This window comes from Cebus imitator, unplaced genomic scaffold (assembly GCF_001604975.1).
Source record: "Cebus imitator isolate Cc_AM_T3 unplaced genomic scaffold, Cebus_imitator-1.0 Scaffold89, whole genome shotgun sequence".
In the NCBI taxonomy this organism is placed as follows: domain Eukaryota; kingdom Metazoa; phylum Chordata; class Mammalia; order Primates; family Cebidae; genus Cebus; species Cebus imitator.
The window spans coordinates 2,824,509-2,836,340 of NW_016107404.1; positions in this window are offsets into that span (position 1 = coordinate 2,824,509).

Genomic DNA, 11,832 nt, shown 5'->3' on the forward strand with positions numbered 1-11,832 from the left:
AAAAAAAAAAAAAAAAGAAAAGAAAAGAAAAAAAAAATGACTTCCACCAAGATGGCTGAACAGGAACAGCTCTGGAGTGCAGTTCCCAGTGAGAGCGATGCAGAAGGTGAGTGATCTCTGCTTTTCCAACTGAGGTACCAGGTTCATTTCAATGGGACTGGCTGAACAGTGGGGTGGGTGTAGCCCAAGTAGGGCAAACCAAGGTAGGGTGGGGCAGGAAGTGCAACTGGACAGAAAATGGGGGACTTTACCCCCAATACTGTGCTTCTCCCATGACCCTTGCAACCCACAGTCCAGGAGAATACCACTGCACTGAAAAGCACCACAAGTTACCATACACAGATCTGAGTAACAGCTCTGGCAGGCCTGGTACTGCGAGGTGTCAGCACAGATCTGGGCGGAAGCTTTGACTAGCGCCGAGAGCACCTGTAGGACAGATCTACCTGCCCCTGCCCCCCCAGGAAGAGGGAGAGCTGAAAGCAGGGAGACAGGTGATACAGCTTGACAGGTCCCACCCCCACAAAGACCAGCAAACTGAAGCCCTCTTGCTTGAGAGTTTTGCAGCCAACACATCACATCAATCCAAGCTTGACCCTGGATGATTAAGCCCAGTCGGGGGAAGGGTGCCCGCCATTGCAAAGGCGAGTCTAATCGCACCTGTGTAAACAAAAGCCAGAGGAAGCCTACACAGCAACTGGGCTGAATCTGAGGCAGCCCAGCAGCATCTCTGCAGGCAGACAAGGGACAGACTGCCTCCTCAAGTGGCTCCCTGACCCCTGAATAACCAAAAAACGCCTCATACAGGAGAGCTCAGGCTGACACCTAGTGGGTATCTTTCTGGGACAAAGCTACCAGAGGAAAGACCAGGCAGCAATCCTCACTGCTCTGCATTCCCCGTGGGTGATTCCCAGGCAAGCAAAGTCTGGAGTGGACCTCTAGCAATCCTACAGCAGAGGGGCCTGACTATTAGGAAAAAAACCTAAAAAAACAAAAAGAAATAGCTTCAACATCAACAGAAAGGACATCCTCTCAGAGACCCCATCCAAAATCGCCAACTTCAAAGATCAAAGGTAGATAAACCCACAAAACTGAGAAGAAACCAGTGCAAAAAGATGAAATCATCAAAGACCAGAATGCCTCTCCTCCTCCAAGGGATCACAACTCCTCACCAGCAAGGGAACAAAACAGGATAGAGAATGAGTTTGAGGAATTGACAGAAGCAGGTATCAGAAGGTGCGTAGTAACAAAATTCTCTGAGCTAAAGGAACATGTTCTAACCCAATGCAAAGAAACTAAAAGCCTTGAAAAAAGGTTAGGCAAAATGCTAGCTAGAATTACCAGCTTAAAGAAGAACATAAATGACCTAATGGAGCTGAAAAACACAGCACAAGAACTTTGCGAGGCATACACAAGTTTCAGTAGCCAAATCAATCAAGCAGAAGAAAGGATATCAGAGATTGAAGATCTACTCAATGAAATAAAATGAGAAGGCAAGATGAGAGAAAAAAAAAGAGTGAAAAGAACAAAACCTCCAAGAAATCTGGGATTATGTGAAAAGACAATCTATGCTTGATTGGTATACCTGAATGTGATGGGGAGAATGAATCCAAGCTGAAAAACGCTCTTCAGGATATTATCTAGGAGAACTTCCCCAACCTAGCAAGGCAAGTGAACATTCAAATACAGAAAATACAGAGAACACCACAAAGATACTCCTCAAAAAGAGCAACCCCAAGGCACGTAATCATCAGATTCACCAGAGTTGAAATGAAGGAAAAAAATGCTAACAGCGGTCAGAGAGAAAGGTCACATTACCCACAAAGGGAAGCCCATCAGACGCACAGTGGATCTCTCAGCAGAAACCCCGCAAGCCAGAAGAGAGTGGGGGCCAATATTGAACAACCTTAAGGAAAAGAACTTTCAAACTAGAATTTTATATCCAGCCAAACTAAGCTTTATAAGTGAATGAGAAATAAAATCCTTTATGGACAAGTAAATGCTGAGAGATTTTGTTGCCACCAGATCTGCCTTACAAGAGCTCCTGAAGGAAGCACTAAACGTGGAAAGGAAAAACTGGTACCAGCCACTGCAAAAATGTACCAAATGGTAAAGATCAACACTACAATGAAGAAACTGCATCAACTAACAGACAAAACAACCAGCCAGTAACAAAATGGCAGGATCAAATTCACACATAACAATATTAACCTTAAAAAAATGCTAAGGGCAGCCAGAGAGAAAGGTTGGGTTACCCACAAAGGCAGCCCATCAGACTCACAGCAGATCTCTTGGCAGAAACCCTACAGGCCAGAAGAGAGTGGGGGCCAATATTCAACATCCTTAAAGAAAAGACCTTTCAACCTAGAATTTCATATCCAGCCAAACTAAACTTCATAAGCAAAGGAGAAATAAAATCCTTCACAAACAAGCAATTGCTCAGAGATTTCATCACCACCAAATCTGCCTTATAAGAGCTCCTGAAAGAAGCACTAAACATAGAAAGGAAAACCAGTACCAGCCACTCCAAAAACGTACCAAATGGTAAAGAGCATCAACACAATGAAGAATCTGTGTCAACTAATGGGCACAACAACCAGCTAGCATCAAAATGGCATGATCAAATTCACACATAGCAATATTAACCTTAAATGTAAATGGGCCAAATGCCCAATCAAAAGACACAGACTGGCAAATTGGATGAAAAGTCAAAACCCATCAGTGTGCTGTATCCAGGAAACCCATCTCACATGCAAGGATACACATAGGCTCAAAATAAAGGGATGGAGGAAGATTTACCAAGCAAATGGAGAGCAAAAGAAAGTAAGAGTTACAATCCTAGTCTCTGATAAAATAGACTTTAAACCAACAAAGATCAAAAGAGACAAAGAAGGGCATTACATAATGGCTAAAGGATCAATGCAACAAGAAGAGCTAACAATCCTAAATATATACACACCCAATACAGGAGAACCCAGACACATAAAGCAAGTTCTTAATTACCTACAAGTCTCTATAGAGACTTAGACTCCTATACAATAATAGTGGGAGACTTTAACACTCCACTGTCAATATTAGACAGATGAATGAGACACAAAATTAACAAGCATATCAGGACTTGAACTCAGATCTGGAACAAGAAAACCTAATAGACATCTACAGCACATCAAAAAGCTTATCCATCACGATCAAGTAGGCTTCATCCTGGGGATGCATGTCTGGTTTAACACATGCAAGTCTATAAACGTAGTTCACCACATAAACAGAACCAAAGACAAAAATCACATGATTATCTCAATAGATGCAGAGAAGGCCTTCGATAAAATTCAACAGCACTTTATGCTAAAAACTCTCAAGAAACTAGGTACTGACAGAACATATCTCAAAATAATAAAAGGTATTTACGACAAACCCACGGCCAATATCATACTGAATGGGCAAAAACCAGAAGCATTCCCTTTGAAATCTGGCACTAGACAAGGATGCCCTTGTCTTTACAATATCAAAGACCTGGAACCAACCCAAATGCCCATCAATGATAGACTGGACAAGGAAAATGGGCACATATACACCATGGAATACTATGCAGCCATAAAAAGCAATGAGTTCATGTCCTTTGTAGGGACATGGATGAATCTGGAAACCATCATTCTCAGCAAACTGACACAAGAACAGAAAATCAAACACCAAATGTTCTTACTCGTAGGAGGGTGTTGAACAATGAGAACACATGTCCATGTGACACAGGGAAGGGATCATCACACACTGAGGTCTAATGGTGGGGACTAGTGGAGGGACAGCAGGGGAAGTTGGGGAGGGATAACATGTGGAGAAATGCCAGATATAAGTGACAGAGATGAAGGCAGTAAACCACATTGCCATGTATGTACCTATGCAACAATCCTGCATGTTGTGTACATGTACCCCAGAATCCCAGAACCTAAAGTGCAATAAAATATATTTAAAAATAAAATATATATATTAATCTTAAATGTAAATTGCCTAAATGCCCCAGTCAAAAGTCACAGACTGGCAAACTGGTGAAAAAGCCAAGACTAATTGGTGTACTGTATTTAGGAGACCCATCTCACATGCAAAGACACATATAAAATTAAAGGGATGGAAGAAGATTTACCAAGCAAATGAAAAAAAAAAAAAAAAAAAGCAGGGATTGCAATCCTAGTCTCTGATGAAACGAACTTTAAACCAACAAAGATCAAAAGAGACATAGAAGGTAAAAGGAGAGACATAATGGTAAAAGGATCAATGCAACAAAAAGAGCTAACGATCCTAAATATATACACACCCAATACAGGTGCACTCAGATACATAAAGCAAGTTCTTAATGACTTAACAAAGAGACTTAGACTTCAACACAATAATAGTGGGAGACTTTAATACTCCACTGTCAATGTAAGACAGATCAACGAGACAGAAAATTAACAAGGATATCCAGGACTTGAACTCAGACCTGGACCAAGCAAACCTAATGGACATTTACAGAACTCTCCACCCCAAATCTACAGAATATACATTCTTCTTAGCATCACATCACACTTACTCCAAAATTGACCACATAGTTGGAAGTAAATCACTCCTCAGCAAATGCAAAAGAACGGAAATCATAACAGTCTCTCAGACCACAGTGCAATCAAATTAGAACTCAGGATTAAGAAACTCACTCAAAACTGTACAACTACATGGAAACTAAACAACTTGCTCCTGAATGACAACTAGATAAACAATGAAATGAAGGCAGAAATAAAGATGTTCTTTAAAAACAATGAGAATGAAGAGAACGTACCAGAATCTCTGGGACACATTCAAAGCAGCATCTAGAGGAAAATTTATAGCAATAAATGCCCACATGAGAAGCAAGGAAAGATGTAAAATCAACACCCTATCATCAAAATTGAAAGAGCTAGAGAAGCAAGATCAAAAAAATTCAAAAGCTAGTAGAAAAGAAGACATAACTAAGATCAGAGCAGAACTGAAGGAGATAGAGAAAAGAACCCTTCAAAAAAGTGATAATTTCAGGATCTGGTTTTTTGAAAAGACCAGCAAAATAGACCACTAGCCAGACTAATAAAAAAGAAAAGAGAGAAGAATCGAATAGATGCAACAAAAAATGATAAAGAGGAGATCACCACCAATTCAACAGAAATACAAACTACCATCAGAGGTTACTACGAACAACTCTATGCACATAAACCAGTAAATATGGAAGAAATGGATAAATTCCTGGACACTTGCACCCTTCTAAGGCTAAACCAGGTAGAAATTGAAACCCTGAATAGACCAATAACAAGGTCTGAAGCTGAGGCAGCAATTAATAGCCTACCTACCAAAAAAAGTCCAGATCCAGATGGGTTCACAGCCAAATTCTACCAGATGTACAAAGATGAGCTGGTATCATTCCTTCTGAAATGATTCCTAACAATACAAAAGAAGAGAATCCTTCCCAAATCATTTTATGAGACCAACATCACCCTGATACCAAAATCTGGCATAGACACAACAAAAAAAGAAAACTTCAGGTCAATATCCATGATGAACATGGATTAGTTTAACCATTGTGGGAGACAGTGTGGTGATTCCTCAAGGAACCAGAAATAGAAATTCCATTTGATCCAGCAATGCCATTACTGAGTATATACCCAAAGGATTATAAATCATTTTATTACAATGACACATGCACAAAATGTATGTTCATTGCAGCACTGTTTATAATAGCAAAGACCTGGAACCAACTCAAATGCCCATCAATGATAGCCTGGACTAAGAAAATGTGTCACACATACACTGTGGAATACTATGCAGCCATAGAAAATGATGAGTTCGTGTCCTTTGTAGGGATATGGGTGAATCTGGAAACCATCATTCTCAGCAAACTGACACAAGAACAGAAAACCAAACATCACATATTTTCACTCATAGGCAGCTATTGAACAATGAGTACACATGGGCATAGGGAAGGGAACATCACACACTGAGGTCTGTTGGGGGTGCGGGGCTACGGGAGGAACTGTGGGGGTGGGAAGGTTGGGGAGAGATAACACTGGGAGAAATGCCTGACGTAGGTGAGGCGGGGATGGAGACAGCAAACCACCATGGCGTATGTGTACCTACAACAAGCCTGCAAGATCTGCACGTGTACCCCAGAACTGAAAGTACAATTAAAAAAAAAGTTTAAAAAAAGATACAAAAATTAGCCCGGCGTGGTGGCACATACCTATAATCCCAGCTACTCAGGAGGCTGAGGCAGGAGAATTGCTCCAACCCAGGAGGCAAAGGTTGCAGTGAGCCAAGATCACACCATTGCACTCCAGCCTGGGCAACGGAGTGAGACTCCATCTCAAAAAAAAAAAAAAAAAATTGAGATCATAATACTGACAAAATGGACTCTTTGTGGCAATAATGTACCAAGACCTAAGACCATGCCAAGTGAGGGTTAAGTCACGCACTCCTAAGTGTAAAGAATAGACTATGTTCTAACTCCCGTAAGTTCCCTTTTTCTCTAGAGCTAAGCAAACACTGGTCTCAAGATAAGCAGTATTAAAACAATTGTGGCTCACCACCAGACACTGACTAACTGACTCTCCCTGTTTCACAAGCCCTAGCTACAGCTTTGATTGGACAAGAGACTGATCTTAACAACTTTCTCCTGATAAAATCACCATGACTGCTTCTGATGGGTTTACAGAGGATGTGCACTTGAGTGCCTTTATGTCCTGAAAAGATCTTAGGATGGGTGGTGCCTGACTGTAAAACAGTCAAATGCTAAGTCGCCACCCCAAAGTGAACATGGGTCATATGTTATATGCATTTTGTTTAATACACGTGTGTCAGGACCACCTTTATGAATACTCATAGCTCCTCCTGTAAGCTGTTGAATATGTATGTTTGGCCAATAAGCTCAGCATAAAGCTCCTCCCCACCCCCTCCTCCTTCTAAGTGCCTGACTCTGGTCGTTGCTGGAGCCTGTGCTTCCCAGCCTATGGGATGGACACCTTGTAGCCTATAACCCTTTACAGGTAAAGTCTTCTTTTCTAGATTTGTAGATCTTTTGATGTTTCAGTTGAAAATAGTAAAACTTTACTCTTGCTATGGTAAACATACCTTTATATTTAAATTGACATAGAATTTCAATACAACGTAAATAGGTTTCGCTTCAAACAATATCTTAAAATTTTACCAATATTTGAAAGGAAAAATTCAGTGAATAATAACAAATCCAAATGACTTGCCTTATTTATATTATGACAGTATAATTCTGATGAGGTATATTGGTAACACACATGATGACACAGCCATTAATCACACACAGGTTCAGGGATGTCTAAAATGGCATTTCCTCAGGCATTTGACTCCTCATCTTCCAAAGGCTGAGGCCGTCCCTAACAGATTGGGGTCAATGAATGAGGCCAAAGCTAAACCTCAGTACACTTCCACTACATAAGGCCTTTGGTGAATTCTGACATGAAGATCAATTTCCTCCTTACCAAGGAACTAGCGCTAAACCTTCTGAAAGTGCAGCTGTCTTCAGGAACCATTCCAGACTGTTTCAGATCCTCTTTGTCTGTTTTCTTCTCCCTCCAAGTTTGTACTTTGCCAGGTTTGATGTCTGAAAACTCAGACCCTTAATTCCTGATGGTAGATGCCTCTTTTTTTCTTTTTTTTTTTTTTTTTTTTTTTTTTTTTTTTTTTTTTTTTTTTTTTTTTTTTTTTTTTTTTTTTTGTTTGTTTTTTTGAGACAGAGTCTCACTCTGTTGCCCAGGCTGAAGTGCAGTGGTGCAATCTCAGCTCACTGAAAACTCCACTTCCCGGGTTCAAGAAATTCTTATGCCTCAGCCTCCTGAGTAACTGGGATTACAGGTGCATGCCACCGTGTCTGGCTAATTTTTGTATTATTAGTAGAGACAGGGTTTCACCATGTTGGCAGGCTGGTCTCAAACTCCTGACCTCCCATGGTCTGCCCGCTTCAGCCTCCCAAAGGGCTGGGATTACAGGCATGGACCACTGTGCCTGGCCAGTAAATGGCTCTTAACTTTTGTTTTGCAGAAAGACCAGTCTCATTATTTTAATTTTATGCTATATATCTATCACCTGGCCATCAAAGGAAATCTACTTGTACTGAGTTCTACAAAATATTTTCTAAGCATTTCTATTAGTGTTTTACTCTGAACTCTGTCCAGGGATCCAAGCTCAGTCCAGAGCAGTTTGTCTAAAAAGGAATAGATGCCAAGGATTACCTTCCATTATTTTTCTACCTTAACTAATCTCCAGCAACCCCCTCTACTCTCACTCCTTTTACAGTTATAAAAGGCAGATTTCTGGACACTAATTGAAAAGCAATTTGGGAAATCATTTAAACACTGAACCCCAGGTCTTTTATTAAAAGAGCCCAGAACATTTATATGACAAGGTTGAAAATGTTTTCACACTGCCTTAAATGTGCAAAAAAACACAACTTCTTCCTTTCTTTTAATAGATCAGATCTTCTTTCTTTATAAGATTTTGCTTCACTGGATAATGTGGAAGAAAAACAATTGTAGAAACTTGGTAATTTACATTTTAACAGTCTTTACCAGTTCACTTAACCTCTATCATGGCTCAGTGTCTTTGGTATAAATGCTCAGTGTCTTACATTTCTCTCACCCACTATGATTCTCTTTAAAATGGTAATGGGTATAATTGGATTGTTTATAATACTATGAATAAATGCTTGAGGTGATAGATACTCTATTTATCCTGATGTGATTACACATTGTAGGCTTGTATCAAAATGTCACATATATCTCATAAATATATATAACTAATATGTGCCCACAAAAATGAAAAAATAATAATAATTTATCAGATGGTAATGGGGTTTATGGATGATTGGTTTTGTAATCTTGGAATATCAGGGGCCAAGGTGCTGGTGAGATTTGGGAAAATGGAGGATTGTGGATCCACATTCATTCTGAATCTTCATTGATTTCTCCTAGAGTGACAAATTCTGCTTCTTCTCTGGATGTGAAATCCCTGAGTCAGTTCTGTCTCACGTTTTGAGTCATCATACTGGTACCTACAATTAATGGCTGTTTGCCAAGATAATTTATCTTGTATTGAAGTTTTACTACATTGTAGCCTCTTTATTATTCAGTAAAATTCACAGCAATTGCTTGAAAAAACTTTCCTAGTTTTATAATCAACTTACTCTAAAGAAGTAGATGTCGTTTAAAAAGAATTACTGCAAGTGCCTTTTCCCTTCAAGTATGGGGATACAGGCATAACATCTCAAACTTTTTAAAAAATAAAAAATGTTTTTAAAGGAAGTGTTAGTTTTGAAATACCTACAAAGTTCTGCTGGATTAAAATATGTATTGGATATCAGTACCTTATGAGTGCTGAAGATCTGCGTGTCATCAGGTCACTGAGGCCCTGTAACAGTCATGATTCAACCAAAGAAGATATACCAGTAGGAGCTATATATTAAAGAGATTTATTGTGAGGGACTGGTTTATGTAATTGTGGGCGCTAGATAGGCAAGTGTGAAATCTGTAAGGCAAGATATCAGGAAGGGCAGGCTGGAACTGCAGGGCTGAATCTTCTAGCCACAGGCAGAATGTCTTCTATATCGGGGAAGCCTCAGTTATACTCTTAAAGCCTTTCAACTGATTGAATCAGGCCCACTCAGATAATCTGGGATGATCCTCTCTTACTTAAAGGTAACTGATTCTGATCTTTAATCACACCTACAAAATACCTTTACAGCAACACCAAGATTAGCCTTTGGTTGAATAACTGGGGACTTAGCCTAGCCAAGTTGACACATCAAAAGATCATCGCAGGTCCCAAAGTGTTTGTCCCCAGAGTTTTTCCAATGTTGCTCATGATCTAATTTTCTGTTCTTTATCCCTTTAATCATAGGGATTAACTGTGAATATTTACCTGATACTTTTGGATATTTAAATGGTTGACTCTAACCTGCAAGGAAGAGTTAGTATAGTCAGTATGTTCTAAATGTAGGAAATTCATGTGTATATAAGTTACACATAATGACAGTAATACTCTTAGGCTTTGTTTGCTAGTTCAGACTTTGTTTAATAAGAACTTTCCAAAGATAAATCTCCTTATTTTTTAAATTTTTTTTAAATTTGAATAACCAGCTTAGAGAAGATAATCTCCTCTTGATTTAAAGTATAACTAAGAAACTTCCATTTATATTCAAACAGTTTTTAGAATATCATGAATGAGTTATTTATTGCTGACTTCTTCCGCAGTCTGCAGGCGAGTTCTGTGCTAAAACATATTTAAAAAAAAATGTTTGTAAAGGCCGGGCATGGTGGCTCACGCCTGTAATCCCAGCACTTTGGGAGGCTGAGGCAGGTGGATCATAAGGTCAGGAGTTTGAGACCAGCCTGATCAACATGGTGAAAACCCATCTCTACTAAAAATACAAAAATTAACCAGGTATGGTGGCACATGCCTATAATCCCACAGCCTACTTGGGAGGCTGAGGCAGGAGAATCACTGGAACCCAGGAAGCAGAGGTTGCAGTGAGCAGAGATCACACCATTGCACTCCAGCCTGGGTGACAGAATGAGACTCCATCTCAAAAAAAAAAAAATTGTATATACTTGTTTAATACTACTGTGCATGTATAATTTTTGTACTAAGTTCACCTCCTTTTCTCACTGACCCACTGAAATCAGTGTTTACTTTGCTTTGCCATATCATGATTCAAAATCAAAGCCTTTATTAAATAACCCAAGAAAAATTTTAGTTGTCAAATATCATTGCTAAAGAGACATATTACTTTTAGAACTTCAAAGGAATTGAACAATTCTTTTGAGTTTGAGTTACAATAGCAGTTGTTTAACAATTGCTGTCATTTTCACATTACCATATTAAGAAGCTAGATAATCTTATTAATTCCCTGAGAGGTTAAACATTTCTACCACAGATGGATTGCTTCATGCTTAATTGTTCAGACTGGGTCGTCCAGATGAAGCAGAGTAGGCTAACTTTAATTTTTCAAAGGGTGTTATAAATATGAAAACACCAAAATGCTCAATCTGCAAAAAGCATTTCTAGGCTCCTGAGAATATGTCATGGATCCCAGAGGGTTTTACATTTCTCCTCAGACTGCCTTGAGCATAAGAAAAATAGAAAGTGACAATATTTCATGTGTCCTGATGTGTAATTGAATATTACTTTGAGTTTGAAATAATTGCTATGGAATTAATCTCATTATCTTCCTTGATTGTCATTGTTCTGAAAGTTCCAAGTGATCAAGCATTATTTTAGCCAATAATAATAGTAATTATGTGTAAAGAGTTGGTGAGATTTTTGCTACTTTAGGAGCTGCTACCAAAGTTTCTCATGTAATGAAAAGAGGATAGCTTTTATTCTAGTGACTGAGAAACTTGATGTAAATGCACTCCTCTGGAGTCTGGAGGTCAGGAAGCACTAAAGCTTTAGAGAAGGATGCTAAACTACTCAGCAGAAAGGAAGGGAATTTAATTGTCCTAGAAAGGAACGAGGAAGAATGGAATAAAGAGAAGAAGGAAATGGAAGGGGGAGAGAAAAAAGTTTGAGTTGGGGAGATTGTGAGAGGCCATATACATACAACAACTTGTGACCCCCCAATCATTTATAAGTATGCTAATCATGCCTATAATCCCAGCACTTTGAGAGGCTGAGACAGGTGGATCACCTCAGGTCAGAAGTTCGAGACCAGCCTGGCCAACATGGTGAAACCCCATACAAAAGTTAGCTGGGTATGATGGCAGGCACCTGTAATCCCAGCTACTCGGGAGGCTGAGGCAGAATTGTTTGAACCTGGGA